Consider the following 16,532-nt stretch of genomic DNA (forward strand, 5'->3'; position numbering starts at 1 on the left):
TCAAATTTTGATTCATTACTTAATAAATTTTAAGTCCAGTTCTTGTGTAATTTGGTCTTTTTTCCCTTGTTTTCCTTAACAACGGGTTGCTGCCAGCTGGCCTTCCACCTTTCTGATGAGTCTTTAGTAAACACGTCTTTGCACGTCCTATTCTTTAAAGAAATGACTTTCAGGAACTGCTCATCTTCTGTAGATAATTTCCTATGCCTGCTTCTTCTTCTCTTGTCCTCCACTTGTCCAGTTTAGTCACATTTGTTAAGGCCACGCTGCACACTGTGCTGAGATATGCCAAGTTTTTGACTTAAAACTGTTTGAGAATCACCAAATGTAAGTACAACAATTGGAATCAACTCCAGATCGTTTATCTGCTTAATTTGTCATGAAATAACAAAAGAACGCGCCTCACCAGGCAATGAAAATAATTATGTGATTGTTATCCAATTACTTCAGAGATTCTGAAAAGAGGAGACTGTGTATAAAATGACTGTAATTACTAAACAATTAATGCAATGCTTTTGTGAAACCCACTGAATTAAACCTGAAATTGCGCACTTCAATCACATCTTTATTGTTTGATATGTACACTGTGGTGGTGTTCAGAGCCAAATCTACAAAAATGAGTCATCTCTCAAATATTTATTGACCTGTCTGTAATTCTCATTTATCTCGTACTTTAATTTCAATTTCCATTTAGAGAGCTGCAAGTATGCAGCTCCGCTGTCACTTCTGTGGTAAGATAATATGCATTATACAGGCTGGATATATTACTATGATACATATGGTTGTCTGATCTGTGTCTTATTATATACCGAGGATATCAGGAACAGTGATATGCCACGATAAGCACCCTTCTTCCGCAAAACTCCTACTGCTTGATCGATGCAATTTGGTGCTGCAGCTTACGGACACATCATGGGCAGAATAGAGAGGACGATAGTGGCTTCAAGATGAATGTACATGTGGTAACATGTTAGCTGTCTTGTCATTGAGAGTACGATACGGAATGCTCCAAAACAGCGTCATATGCATTCTTCTATTTTATTAGTCCTGCATGTTGTCCAGAGCAGGTAGTCACGATTTTCCCTCTTAGTAGCTGCAGCTTCACCAACAAAGTCTAGTGCACTGTGCATGCTGTGCAGTGTACTAGTGAGCCTTACAATGCAGTATATCTCTAGCTGTTTAAAAGAAAGGCAGCCCATAGATTTACCTGACTTGAAATCAAGCCATCTGGATTTCTTAACGCTTTGTTAAACCATAAAAATACTATTTTGTGCCAAATTATGAACTTTAACAACAGGCTGCTTGTAACAAAGAGTCTAAAGATATTCGATTAAAATAGTTTCTTTTACTCTGTTATGACACAAAACTGATTCATCCCTTGAGTCAGGTGCTCTCTTTATGCTTGATTGATTTATAGGCAAGTGTTAAGTAGCTTAACAAACAAAAATATCAGTTTTCACTGATTTCCAAGGACTGGAAATGTTCAAATAAAAACTCTGAAAGACCTTGAGAGAGCTTGGAGAACTATTTTGTCAAGAACACTTTAGAAAAAGAAGTCTGACTCCTTGGAAGGATATATATATATATATATATATATATATATATATATATATATATATATATATATATATATATATATATTTATTAGGGGTGCAACGATATTCGTATCGATATTGAACCGTTCGATACAGTGCTTTCGGTTCGGTACGCATATGTATCGAACAATACAACATTTGTAATTTATTTTATCAACTTTCCTTCTGACGATGCTGTCTGTGTGGAGCGCTCAGTGAATCTGCGTTCGACTACTCCGCCTAGGCTGCACTGTCGAGCGCAGATCCACTGAGTGCTCCACACAGACAGCATAGTCAGAAGGAAGAGCGCAGGGCACCTCCCCCACCCTCATTCAGATCTGGCGTTTGGAATTATTTTGGTTTTCATGTGACGTATGACCCTGAAGGTAAGCGAGTCATGGACTAAAGTAAAACAGTATGTTGGATGTGCCATGCAATGCTCAATTACATTGGTGTGAACTAGTGCGTTAGCGCAGTTAGCTCGTTAACGTGTTGGCCGTCTAGCCCCATGCACGGAGCGATTGGCGGTAGCTCGTTAACGGAGATTTGCCGTGTTGTGGCGTTAAGGTCATTTCAACGAGATTAACCTGAAAGCACTAGTGGGAACACAACGAATATGACTGCACATTTACGCCGACATCATCCTAGTGCAAAGACAAAAACAACAAGCATGCTACTAACTTTAGCCGAGTCATTTAGACAGCTGTTAGCACATGATTCTCCTTATGCTGCTGAGAATATAGCCCAGAAGAAGCGGATAGTATAGCTTTTATTTTGGAAAGAGCCATTTCTCTGTAATAAACTCTCTTTTCCAAAGATGAGTGATTCCTCAATCAGATACAGGGCTCGCAATATTGCTAGCCCGACGTCCTGGAGCTAGCGATTTTTTCAGTCGGGCTACCAAAATCTATCTCTTCCCTGCCCGTCGGGCTATTGTAGGAAAAATATATGTCAATGCTTTTGCATTCTTTCAGAAATGTAGCTGGGTAATTATGTCATTGGCATCGGTGAGCCACTGTCAATATGTGACATATTGAAGTCGCGTTTGAATTTGCGCTTGTTTTTTTGCTTTCACTTTGCAATCGTGCGAACTGTGTATAGAGAGCGACAGCACTGATCTGTGAGTGATGATAATTTGTGCACCAATTCCTCTGACATCGTCTTATTAATCGTTAGCTTACTATGCAAACATGACAAGTGAAATCTCCCGCAGCTTACACATGTGAGAGGTTGATCGCGCAGAGAATCGCTGAGCTTATGTGAGTGCATGTGTAAAAGCATTTCAGTTCTGCTGAGCCAAATAAGACAGGTCAGGGTGAAGAAGTGACAGCCAAAGAAAAGCTTACCACAAAACGGAGAAGTTATGACAAATCAGACTATAAGGCAAAAAGAAAGTGCAGCTTTATGGTTTCATGGACAAAAGAATTTCTGTGGCTGCAATATGATGAGCTAAATAACCAGGGCTGCACATAAGTGGTCCGCAGGTGCGCATTCGCTGTCAAAATAAAAAACACGCACAAGGGTTAGGGTTAAATTTAAAAACTGTACTTTTGAGTTAAAATATATATTTATAATTTTAATAAATGACAAATAAAAAATGCATGAACATTTTTTTTGTATCAAAAAAATATCGAACCGTGACACCAAAGTATCGAACCGAACCGTGAATTTTGTGTATCGTTGCACCCCTAATATGTATATATATATGTATATATATATATGTATATATAAAACACCCAGCACGCCCCTGCGGGCGGTTTATCCTTCAAGCTCGGGTCCTCTACCAGAGGCCTGGGAGCTTGAGGGTCCTGCGCAGTATCTTAGCTGTTCCTAGGACTGCGCTCTTCTGGACAGAGATCTCCGATGTTATTCCCGGGATCTGCTGGAGCCACTCGCCTAGCTTGGGAGTCACCGCACCTAGTGCTCCGATTACCACGGGGACCACCGTTACCTTCACCCTCCACATCCTCTCGAGCTCTTCTCTGAGCCCTTGGTATTTCTCCAGCTTCTCGTGTTCCTTCTTCCTGATATTGCTGTCATTCGGAACCGCTACATCGATCACTACGGCCGTCTTCTTCTGTTTGTCTACCACCACTATGTCCGGTTGGTTAGCCACCACCATTTTGTCCGTCTGTATCTGGAAGTCCCACAGGATCTTAGCTCGGTCATTCTCCACCACCCTTGGGGGCATCTCCCATTTTGACCTCGGGACTTCCAGATTATACTCGGCACAGATGTTCCTGTACACTATGCCGGCCACTTGGTTATGGCGTTCCATGTATGCCTTGCCTGCTAGCATCTTGCACCCTGCTGTTATGTGCTGGATTGTCTCTGGGGCATCTTTACACAGCCTGCACCTGGGGTCTTGCCTGGTGTGATAGACCCCAGCCTCTATGGATCTTGTGCTCAGAGCTTGTTCTTGTGCTGCCATGATTAGTTCCTCTGTGCTGTCTTTCAGTCCAGCTTTGTCCAGCCACTGGTAGGATTTCTGGATATCAGCCACCTCCTCTATCTGCCGGTGGTACATACCGTGCAGGGGCCTGTCCTTTCATGATGGTTCCTCATCTCCCTCCTCTTTCTTGGGTTTCTGCTGCCTGAGGTATTCACTGAGCACTCGGTCAGTTGGGGCCATCTTCCCAATGTATTCTTGGATGTTCGTTGTCTCATCCTGGACTGTGGTGCTGACACTCACCAGTCCCCGGCCCCCTTCCTTCCGCTTAGCGTACAGCCTCAGGGTGCTGGACTTGGGGTGAAACCCTCCATGCATGGTAAGGAGCTTTCTTGTCTTTATGTCAGTGGCTTCTATCTCCTCCTTTGGCCAGCCTATTACCCCAGCAGGGTACCTGATCACGGGCAGGGCGTACGTGTTGATGGCCCGGATCTTGTTCTTACCATTCAGCTGACTCCTCAGGACTTGCCTGACCCTCTGCAGGTACTTGGTGGTTGCAGCTTTTCTAGCGGCCTCTTCCTGGTTCCCATTCGCCTGTGGGATCCCCAAGTACTTGTAACTGTCCTCTATGTCTGCAATGTTGCCTTCTGGTAGTTCAATCCCCTCAGTTCTGACTACCTTCCCTCTCTTTGTTACCATCCGACTACACTTCTCCAGTCCGAACGACATTCCAATGTCATTGCTGTATAGCCTGGTAGTGTGGATCAGTGAATCGATGTCTCGTTCACTCTTGGCATACAGCTTGATGTCATCCATGTACAGGAGGTGGCTGACAACTGCTCCGTTCCGTAGTCGGTATCCGTAGCCAGTCTTGTTAATGATCTCACTGAGGGGGTTCAGGCCTATGCAGAACAGCAGTGGGGACAGAGCATCTCCTTGGTAGATCCCGCACTTGATGGTGACTTGTGCTATGGGCTTGGAGTTGGCCTCTAGTGTTGTACGCCACATCCCCATTGAGTTCCTGATGAAGGCTCTTAGGGTCCCATTGATCTTGTACAATTCTAGGCATTCCAGTATCCAGCTGTGGGGCATTGAGTCATAGGCCTTCTTGTAATCAATCCAGGCAGTGCACAGGTTGGTCAGTCTGGTCTTGCAGTCTCGGCTGATTGTTCTGTCTACCAGTAGCTGGTGTTTTGCGCCTCTGGTATTCTTGCCAATCCCTTTCTGTGTCCCGCTCATGTATTGACCCATGTGCCTGTTCATCTTAGCCGATATGATGCCTGACAGGAGCTTCCATGTAGTACTGAGGCAGGTTATTGGTCGGTAGTTGGAGGGGACCGGTCCCTTCTTGGGGTCCTTGGGGATCAGGACCGTCCGACCTTCGGTTAGCCATTCCGGGTGTCTCTCGTTAACTAGCAGCTGGTTCATTTGTGCTGCCAGACGCTCGTGGAGTGCAGTCAGCTTCTTCAGCCAGTAGGCGTGAACCATGTCGGGCCCTGGTGCTGTCCAACTCTTCATACTGGAGACCCTTTCTTGGATATCTGTCACTGTGATGGTTACTGGACCCTGTTCAGGGAGGTCGCTGTGGTCAGCCCTCAGATCCTCTAGCCACTGAGCATTGCCGTTATGGGTTGCTCTTCCAGTATTGCTCCGTCTCCAGCCTTGGTGGTGCTGTTCTCTTATTGTTCCCTTGCCACTGAGAGTACACCTTTGCTGGTTCTGTGGAGAACAGCTGGTTTATTCTCCTGCCTTCTATCTCTCTGGTGTACCTCCTCAAGCGGCTGGCCAAGGCTGTGAGTCTTTGCTTGGCAGTTTCCAAGGCCTCAGGTATGGACAGCTTGCTGTATTTCTTAGGCACCTTATTTGTCGCACCTTTCTGCAACTCCGTAAGTTGGCTAACCTCCCTCCGTGCTACTTTGATCTTGCCCTCTAGCCTCCTTCTCCATGGAGGGTACTGCCCCTTGTGGCTGTTCAACTTGTAGCCAAGCATCTCACTGATCACTGCGTGAAGTACCCTCAGAAGGTCTGCTAGATGATGTTAATGCAGCACTACGGGCAATACCTACAACCACGATTACAGACACTAACAAGCTGATCTACAATACGGCAACAGTGATCAGTGAGATGCTTGGCTACAAGTTGTATTGTAGATCAGCTTGTTAGTGTCTGTAATCGTGGTTGTAGGTATTGCCCATAGTGCTGCATTAACATCATCTAGCAGACCTTCTGAGGGTACTTCACGTAATCTTGGTAACCGGCTACGGGGGATCCAGGTTTCAAGCTTGGCCATGATCTTATTTTTCAGGTCAGTTCCTCTCGCACTCAACGATCCTTCTCCTATCACACTTGGGGCTATGTACCCAATCTCGGTGATGATATCTCCCCCCCTGACCTGGCGTCCTGACTCCTCCTTGCCGTAGCATTTGTGTTGTACCTCGTCAATCTCTAGCTGTGAGAGCAGTCCCTTCTTTCGAATGTTGGAACACTGAGCTACTAGTTGTTTCGCCGTCATTGTGGATGTTGGGTATCGAAGAATCCATAGGTCCCTCATCCTATTCATGTAGCCCCTTCCGCCGGGGTTATTTGCGTAGTAGCATTCCAACAACGCCCTGTTTTCGTCTCTTGCCCACCGATGCCTTCTTGTTCCAGTAGCCCACTTTTCGTCAGGGTGCCCTGGTTCCTCAACACCTGACGCGGACCTTGTTGATCCGGGCGACATCCGAGCCGGCATGCCTTCATATTTATCTGTCTCGCTCATGTCTGCGGTAGGCTAGCCTTAGGACCCTTACTGGATACAGACGCCCCAGGCAGGAATCGAACTTGCGATCCTCTGTTCCAAAGGCGTGTAGTCTAACCACTACGCTATCCAGCTGTATATATATATATATATGTATATATATATATACATATATATATATGTTTTTTAAGTTAGGGGTGTCTCAAGATAATATGCCTGTTTTTTTGTTCTTTTTTTGCTCTCTTGCCATAAATACTGGTTTTAATTTTTAGCTTTGAATCAGTATACTACTACAAATTTTGGTATCTATGCTTTTCATCTTCTTGCTACTTTGGATCTTGATTTAAAAAGGCTAAACTGTGATAACCATTCAATTAAGTCCAGTTGCATGTTTCCAAAAATACCAAAATTTTGTTGCGTGGCTTGACAGAAACCGGGTGTAAACGATCACACGGCACAAATTCGAGACTGTGTTTCCTCCTCTGAGCCAAATCAGAAACAGGAATTTATGTTATTACTTCCCTGCATTCTCAAAAAAATAAATAAGTAAAGAGAAAATAATAAAAAAAAAATCTTAAAACATTTTTATAACCCTTCCTATATCTGAGTTTTCTGCCACAGTCTTTGCAACCTCTAGTCTGTTGTGATGAATAAGAAAGCATCTTTTTTCAGGCTGATTTATTGTCATAATTCAGATTTTTAAAAAGCCATTTTAAATGTACTTTTCTGGGTTTCACAAGATACAGTAGGATTCTGGATGCTGCAAAGGCTCTCTGCAATTTGTCTGCATCTGTGCAAAATGCAATGAAAAACTACAGCAGTCTATACAATGACTATGGCTGTGTCTGCTCATCCTTTGAGACTGCAGTTTTGGTTGCAGGCTTATTTACTGTGTTTCTAGTCTAATTGTAAACAACCGAAAAGAAAAGATTTTTTCCCCAGCAGCAGTTAAGATTCCAATATAAACATCTCAGACACATCACCTGCTAAGTGGCGTAAATTAAATCTGAGCCGACGCTTGGTGATAAACAGCAGAAAATAAACGGAGGAACAACGCAGGGGTGGGACAAGTAACTAAGCATAATTCATCCGATTAAATCCAAGCAATCTGAGGAGGATAGTAACTAACCCACAACTACTGAAGCAATGACAAACAGATTTAATGTAAAATGAGTCACTTTTGCTCGGAAAATGTGAGGCAGTTACGGGGAGGTTAAGCCCATAGTGTCTGCGTCGTGGGACACAGAGCTGAGCCTACTTTGAACTTTATGCCCCAGTTTCTCATAGTCAGACACAGCAGGCATCATCCCAGTGTTTCCCTGTGAAATCGGCTCGGACCAACCATTATCCGGCAATAAAGCCTTTAGCTCTGCTGTATGGTGGCCAAAGCCCTGGGGGATGAGATAAGACGCGAGGGTGGATTTGGCTCTTAAAGCTGTAAATCTTTTTTTACATGCCCTCCTCTCAGCTCATGTTGGAGACTGTTGCTGTCTGAGCTAATTGGCTGAAAGGACTCTGGCAGCTCAAGGCCATGAAAAGAAAATGAGCGACAGAATCCAATTGGCTTTGCCTATACAAACAGCAGTCTGAAAAATGACAAAGGGAACACACAGGGGTGAAAGAATTCAAAAGAAAGAATAATGAGAAGGGTGTAATGACATGTCACAATACAAATATTGAAAAGATTGAAGGAATATTTGCTTTATATTTGAGCTGCTATTTGCTCGTCTGTTAATTTAATATCTGCATGTATGAAGCTGTCATCACCAGAAAAACAGCCCGTTCCAGCGTAAATCGAGGTAGCATTCAAAGGGAGGAAGATTGTTTGTTTGTATTATATGGCAAAAATGAAGAACAAAGCACCCTTTGTGTATGGGTTACACATTAAATATGTAAAAAGTTATTCTGACCTTGTCAAACCTTTGGGGAGGAAGCAAAAAAAATACTTTTCTCAATAGACCAATCTGGAGTGGACGTTATGGTTACATTACTGCAGCTGTGTGCAAACTCTGTGGGGATAAAATGAAAGAAATACAGCAAAAAGCCATAAGTTCATGAGGTCATTTTGTGCCATTTTAAATGCAAAAAGAAATAAAATAAAAATGACCTTGAGTTTTATAGAATATCGCTGCCCTTGGAAGTGAAAGGCAGAAGCTGATGGTTGCATGCAATTAAATAGATACACTGAACTGAATAAAATCTCTGAGAACAAGACTGCATGAAATCTGCAGCACAAAAAAAGGAAAATAAGTGATGCACAGGACTGTGGACGTTTCTTTATATTTTGTCAGGAAAATGGGAAATTGTTGCCGTGATATATTTTGATAAGATGTCAACACCACTGGCTGAAATGCAGCGCCCAACCATGGACAGAGGCTTTACCGTATTTCAGATGGCTGCAGACACTCACTGTTGTACCCTTTTCCTGATATCCTCCATACATATTTCTTGACAGCTGCTTTTCAGTTGAAACCATTTTTGATGAGGCTTCGGTGAACAGTAGATGGCTCGGCTAACGGCATGAATCGTGTGTCAGGTCGTTGCCTGACGTTTTCCTATTTCTTAAGGACATGACTTTCAAATATAATTTTGTTCACCTGCAGTATGTTTTTTGGCCTGCCACATCTTCTCTTGTCCTCAAATTGTCCAGTTTATTCAAATTATTTGAATTTTAATCTGATATCTCTTTAGAAACCTTGATTTTGGTACTATTATGACTGTTAAACTTTCTCATTTTTGGTATTTTTTTCCGATTCCATTTCAAAGGGAACAGGTTATGTGGTTATTTTGACAGGCTAGACAGGTACAAGGACTGGACTGAAAATGAGCAAAAAAGGAGCCAATATCCAGAGATCTGCGTTATGATTTTACTGCTTTAAATTTGGGTGTTTCCACGTACTTAACATTAAAATGGTCAATATTTTAGCTGTGGCGTGACATAAGAAATCAATGGCCACTGACAACAGACACAAATTGAGGACATGAATTAAGCCAAATGAAAATCGTGACAATTTAATGACTTTATGTCATAAAGGTAGAAGAAATAAAAGCAAAAAGTGGAGAACTAGACGCTTCAAGGTGAAGCTAAAGCACTCTGCACCATATAAGCAAAGCCATTTTTGGTAATGTCCAGTCTTCAGTTGGAATTTTATTTTAGTTTCTGTTAACTTAAATGTTGTTTTCATTCCAGTTTAATTTCTAGAAATCATAATAGATGTGATCAACTGTGTATCTTACCAAGCTGTGAGCTAAAGCACCCATTAATTAACAAAGAGTGATGGTGGCAATAAGTTTAACTCGGTACAGAAACCTGTATTTAGGAAACAGCAACTTGGAGGCGAATAATGACCTTGGATGTGTGCCCACGTCTGTTTCACTCAGCAGACTGTGTACTGCTGCTGTGAGTGCGGCTGCTACGACACCTGAATGAGCGTGAAACAGCAAGCCATCACAATAATGTTCGGCTGAGAGGAGGTGGGTGTGCGGGGGAATTTGTAGGAGACAGGAATCATTGATATGAAGATTACAGACAGCTCTCCGTGCAGCGTTCATGAATTCTTATCTTTGCATTACTCATTCTGTCTCAAAATAAGAGCACAATGTCAAAATGAAACAAGTCATTTGTGGCGATAAGAAACAAACCCCTGTGGTGGTTTTTTAATTTGTGCTCTATTTAAATGTGATCCCCAGCAGGGAATAAGATCTGTCTGAGAAAATCCTGTCTCGGAATTAATTCTGTATTTTTAACCTAGACAAATTTTTAAACTTTACTGAAATGATGAGAGGAGAGAAGCTATAAAGATGTTCAACATCTTTCAGATCTAGCTAGCTGAAAAAGCAATTTGAAGATGTGTCATAGTAAAAAGACCAAGTGATTAATCAGTTTATGTCTAAATTGTGAACAGATGGACCATTAAAGAGTCTGCTTGTGCTTTTCACGTGTTCTTTTCAGTGACATTTTTCTATTTCCTCCCAGGCACTTTGCATTAATGTCTCACTTTTGCTTTCGAGCGGTGAGGTAACACTAGGTAAGGTCAGCTTACAGAATGGAGCACTTGACCATTAATGTCCTCAAACAACCGACCGATGTTAGCCAGCTAACTTTTGGGCTGGGTAGCTAGGAATTTGTGTTCATTTTCAAGTAAGCTAAGAAAAAAGAAACGTAGTTAAAACTATCCAGCCAGGCGGTTATGTTATGCTCAAGGGATGCAAATACACGCTTCAAGCAGCTTGAGCCCTAATGGCTTCCTGGATATTACGCAGAGGACCTTTAATGAAAACAATCATTTCCTGCAGCCAGAATCCTCTTAATCCTCATAAACCCAATACGGTGAAATTTGTTCAGTTTTCCAGTTTATATGTGAGCATAATACTCAATTTTGCCAAATTCATGTGATGGGTACTCTATGTCCACTTTATCCTCCCCTCCTTCTACATTCTTCCAGTGGTGAATGAAAGGGATTCACTGTTAATGGAGAATGTGAAGTCACTCCACTGGCAGAAGAACACAGGCTAGCACCTGGATGGAGCATTTGTCTCGCTGTGTGTCACTGACGGATTGCAGTTTGTGAAACATGGCCAGACAGACAGTACACTGGATACCAGCCATTCAATTTAATCCCACCACCATCAGTCTCATGGCCATTATGACTCAGCCACAAGTACTCTGATGGAGATTTACTCACCTGTGTTCCCACTTCAGACCAGAGGAGTGGAGCCAGCTAGACGATATCCTCCTTTTCCATTTCTCCAACCTGGGATAAACACAGTCACATCCAAATGATTTGACAGCAGAAATGGATACACAGACCTCTATATCTCTCTAACAGAATAACATTTGACAGATCCCACAAGGCAAGTCCAGCAGGATGTATTTCCAGTAATACAAACCAACTAATCTTTTCCACAGAGGTTTACTTTGGTTCTTGAATGAATAGGTACATTTTCTCAAACCATTAACCTCGTAGTCTAAAGTTGCAGTATATGTCTCCATGAAAGCCCACAGTCTGTCATTTTGATGACCCATATCACCTTTCATTTGTTTTTACCATGTTTAATTCAAATATTGAAATGGTAAATGTTTCAGAGAGCAAAAACGAATCATAGTGGGTTAGTAGACAGATATTTCTTGAATAGTTTTTCGGTCATTGATAGGATGGTCTCCGCTGATATGGAGGAGAGAATGAAGGTAGATATATTGTCTGTACAAAATACCAGGTGGAAGGGAAGCAAGGCCAGGAGCACTGGAAGTAGATTCAAGCTGCTGAAATTGAGTAGGGGTAATCTTGGAGGAAGAGTACATAAAGGGCACTGAGGAGATGAAGAGAGTGTCAGACAGGATCATGAGTTTGAAGTTAGAAATACTAGAGGTGATGTTGAATGTTGTCAGTGTCTGTGCCCCACAGGTTGTGAGTTAAAAGCGAAAGAAGAATTCTGGAGTAAGTTGGATGAAGTGCTAGAGTGTCCCCAGGGTGAGAGTGGTGATTGGAGCTGACTTCAATGGATCTGTAGCTATTAGAGGGGTGATGAGAAGGTGTTGGATAGGTATGGTGTTAAGGAGAGGAATATTGAATAATAGGTGGTAGTGGATTTTGCATAAAGCATTGAAAAGGCTGTGGTCAACACAGATTTCAAGAATATTGTATGGCGAAGGGGCAATCTGAAGGAGACAGGAGACTGCAAGGTGGTGTCGGGGGTGAAGGTGGCTCGGCAGCATAAGGTGACTGTCTGTTGGGATAAGTATGAAAATCAAGAACAGGGAGCAAGTGAAGGTAGAGGCAATAATTAAATGATGAAAGTTTTATATATTGCAGAGTTTAGAGAGGAGATGAGACATGCTCTGGGTGTTAGGGAAGAGTTAACAGATGACTGGGAAAATACCACTGAAGTGGTGAGGGAAACTGCCAAGAAGGTATTTGATGTATCATCCGGATGGAGAGAAGAGGACAGGGAGACTTGTTGGTGGAATGAGGGAGTACAGGAAAGTATTCAAAGGAAGAGGTTAGTAAAGAAAAGGTGGGATGGTCATGGAGATAAAGAATTTAGACAGGAGTACAGGGAAGTTAGGTACACTGCAAAGAGAGATGTAGACTTTTAGGGAGTTGAATGTGAGGTTTGACAGTATGGAAGGAGAAAAGGACTTGTATTAATTGACTAGACAGAGAGATTGAGCTGAAAAGGATGGAGTGGTTAAAAACAGAGTTGGAAATGTGCTAAGGCAGGGGTCAGCAACTTTTAACACCGAAAGAGCCATTTGGACCCGGTTTCCACACAAAAGAAAACGCTGGGAGCCGCAAATACTTTTTGACATCTAAAATGAAGATAACATTGTATATATTGTTTTTTACCTTTATGCTTTGTGTGAACAACTAAGGTGTGTTGCTTATGAAATCCATGACGTGCTACAGAGAAAATTACATTTTATTTATGTAATTAACTCATTTTGAACTCTTAAAGAAATATAACAAAAGGAAAGACACCCAGCTGAACTAAAATGATCCATGTAGCAAACAAAACTGTTATATTGCCTTTGGGCTTTTGGAGCCTTGACCTGACTTTTAAAAAATAACTGGAAAAAAAGCACTATGCTGCTACAAAATGAAAAATAGATATTTGCAAAATTCTGCCTAAATATGTATTTTACCTGGTTAATGTGTGTGGCGGGGCGTGGTCTGCAGCACCGCTGCAGGGGAGGCGGACGCACCTGAGCGGCACCCGCAATCATGCCTCACCGCCTTAACGTCTGTGCTATCTATGCTGTTGTGTTGGCGTGTGTCAGGCTGTGAGCTGAAAAGCTACAGCCGGCTGTATGCGTCAGCAACCGTGTGTGAAAAGTGGTCAATAAAGAGATGCTGAAAAGCGTGTTCATGGAAACATCGTCGGGTCTGCCGTGATATGTTTACAATGGGACTACTGGTCCTGAACCTCTGCGCACAGCGTCTGCAAATCGGGGCTTTCATCTTTACGCAGGACTGTAAGCTGTCATTTGTGAGGCGTGAGCGGTGTTTGTTTTCAACAGAGTTCAAGGTGAAGAATAGCTGCTGACATAATGTGGATCCGAAGAGCCAAAATTGGCCTACCTGGGGTTGAAAGTCTCGATAAATGCACGCCGTTTAGGCAGGTACACCGGCTTCCGCGAGTGTGACGCTTATTTTGAGCGATGAAAAAATAATAGAATATAATTTTATTTTTATATTTCAATATCACAATAACCTTCCAATTTAGAACTACAAGTTAAAAAAGAACTAACATAAATAAAATACACTTCAGCTAAATACTTCTAATTTATTTTCCCAAACCACGCGGAGCCGCACTATAAGGACTAAAGAGCCGCATGCGGCTCCGGAGCCGCAGGTTGCCGACCCCTGTGCTAAGGAATGAACAGAGAGTACTGAGAAAGTTGAAGGAGTACTTTAAGGAGTTCATGAATGAGGAAAATAAGAGAAAAGACTATGGACTATGAGTCTGGAATAAATACAGATTAATTTCATTGGCTGATTAAAAGGAATGCAGATGGAGAACAGTTAGTGAATCAGGAAGTGTAGCGTATTTGCAAGGCAGAAGTGAGGCAGCTATGACAATGATTAGAAGTGGAAATGCAGTGGATTCAGATGACATACCAGTAGAGATATGGAGATGTCTGAGAGAGTGGGCAGTCGATTTTTTAACCAGACTGTTTAACACAATCTTGGAGAGTGAAAGTATGGAATGGGGGAATGGAGAAGTGTACTAGTACCAATTTTTAAGTCTTTTTTTCCTTCCTTTTTTGGGGATAGGTACCAAAAGTACTTGGTGAGATTTAAGAAGTGATCGTGGTTTGGGTAAGAATATAATTAATTGTGGTCTTGTTTTCTTCTAGCAATAAGGGATTAGCTATAAAGGAAATCTTGTGTTTATACCCGAAACAGCAGCAGTTTTAACTACTAAATTTGATGCCCTAGATATTAGAATGGGCTCACTTGTCAAATGTCAATACAAAAAAAAGTAAAATTAAATACAACAAAAGCAATGCACTTGCCTGACTGTTGCAAAAACATTTAAATTGTTCCCATTTTTTCAGTTGAATGTACAAAAATGTCAAAGATAGCACAGTTTTACAGGTATGAAGTGGTATTTATGCACCAAAAAGGTGATTCCTAAAGATTAATCAACCAAAACTAGGCATACTTGGTCACGGTGTGAGTAAAACTAACAAATGGAGGAGGAAACAAAAAACTATCTGGAGCTGGTGAACAGAATCCAAAAGCCACATCCAATCCAGCAAAGATCTGACACAGCACCTTAGAGAGGCAGCTGGACTTTCAGTTGATTTATCTATGAAGCCTCATCAGAAATGGTCTCACTGGAAGGGTGACTGTCAAGAAACCATTATTAAGAAAGTTACACAGGACAAAAGGTTGAGAAATGCCAAATTAAAAAGAGCCTGGAAATCAGTGGCAACAGGTCTTATAGAGTGAGGAATGCAAATTTGACATTTTTGGTTGAAGTCATCAATATGTACAGAGGAGATATGAGAGGTAAAACTGTGAGTCATCTGTAAAACCCTGTGGTGGATCTGCCCTGGTTTAGGTCTACATTTTAGTCAGTAGTGTAAGAATCTTTCAAAATTGATGGAATGATGAACAGAGCAAAGTACTATCAGATTTTTATCCACTATGCCATGTGGAAATCATCTGATTGCAAAGGCTTCGTTTTTCAGCGTGACAGTGATCCATAAACACTGGCAAAGCAGGAAAAGCATAGCTGGATAGAAATAAACATAAAGGAACACTATCCATTCAATAACACTATTATTAAAGCAACATGGGATCATTTTGTCAGAGAAAGGAATAACAGGCAGCCAGCATTCATAGAAAAGCTTTGAATATCTTTCAGGAAGCCTCGAGAACTATTCCTCAAGACTAGTTAAAGAAATGACAAAAAGGCTTCGCCAAGAGAATTCGCCCTGTGTTGAAGAATAAAGGTTGCCATACCAAACATTCACTTTCAAGCTGTAGACAATTATACTGGCTCTTGTATCAGAAGTTCAATTTTTTAAAAAAAAAAAGATCATCAGTGAATAAACAATCTTCTTATTGGCTGTTTTGTTTCCCTGAGGTTGTCCAGTTTTATTCATGGCTGTGCTTCCTAACCATACAAAATCCTCCTTAATGGAAGTGTCTTCCTGCTCAATCTGTGCATTACATTTTCCTTGACAAACTTACAGGCTTTATGACCTTGTGCTCTTTGAAAAGTTCTGATGATTACAGAGCTGCGGAATCCAATTTAGCTTCCACGAGCAGCCGTTGATATATGAAATAGCTGCCTTTGGCCACGGCTCGAGCATCTCTGTGTGCTCTCTGCTTTGTTAACCCACCAAAACCCCCGTGTTGTCATATGCGAAGACAAATGTGATCACACTGTTGTAATATGTTACATTCATCCTATCCTGTAATGCAGAGTTCAAATCTTTTGGGTTAAAGTAATTATTTGTGTTTGGTCTATAACCAGAACATCAGTAAAGCCTTGTGCTTGTCTAATCAGCTCTAATCACACTTATTTGGATGAAAATTGATATTGATTGGCAGAAACAGCCGCACAGCTGCAGTGCCACTGACAACAATGACAAGACAAAAATGTGGTTTTGAGACTGCAGGTCCTCAGCATGAATTCCTACATAAGGACAAAAGTATGCAAAGGTGAAGACACGCAACCAAACTGCTTCATATGAAAAAGAACACACACACGCGCACACCCCTCATTGTGCATCTGAAACACTGAGGAAAAGAGTTGAAGTGAGCGGAATGAAAAATAACATGTGCATCCATGCTCTGGCACATCGTGATGCAGTGCA

At 42.0% G+C, this 16,532-nt stretch overlaps 1 protein-coding gene across 2 annotated transcripts in view; it reads left to right on the forward strand.

The window, feature by feature from the left end:
- The first annotated feature begins 1,640 nt into the window (after positions 1-1,640).
- Positions 1,641-16,532, forward strand: part of chst15 (carbohydrate sulfotransferase 15) — a 64,451-nt gene continuing 49,559 nt past the window's right edge. For both annotated transcript variants that reach the window (XM_082543807.1, XM_082543808.1), the window contains exon 1: positions 1,641-1,960. The gene's annotated coding sequence lies outside the window, so the exon portion shown is untranslated. The remainder of the gene's footprint in view (positions 1,961-16,532) is intronic.

This window comes from Aulonocara stuartgranti (assembly GCF_965226115.1).
Source record: "Aulonocara stuartgranti genome assembly, chromosome: 8".
In the NCBI taxonomy this organism is placed as follows: domain Eukaryota; kingdom Metazoa; phylum Chordata; class Actinopteri; order Cichliformes; family Cichlidae; genus Aulonocara; species Aulonocara stuartgranti.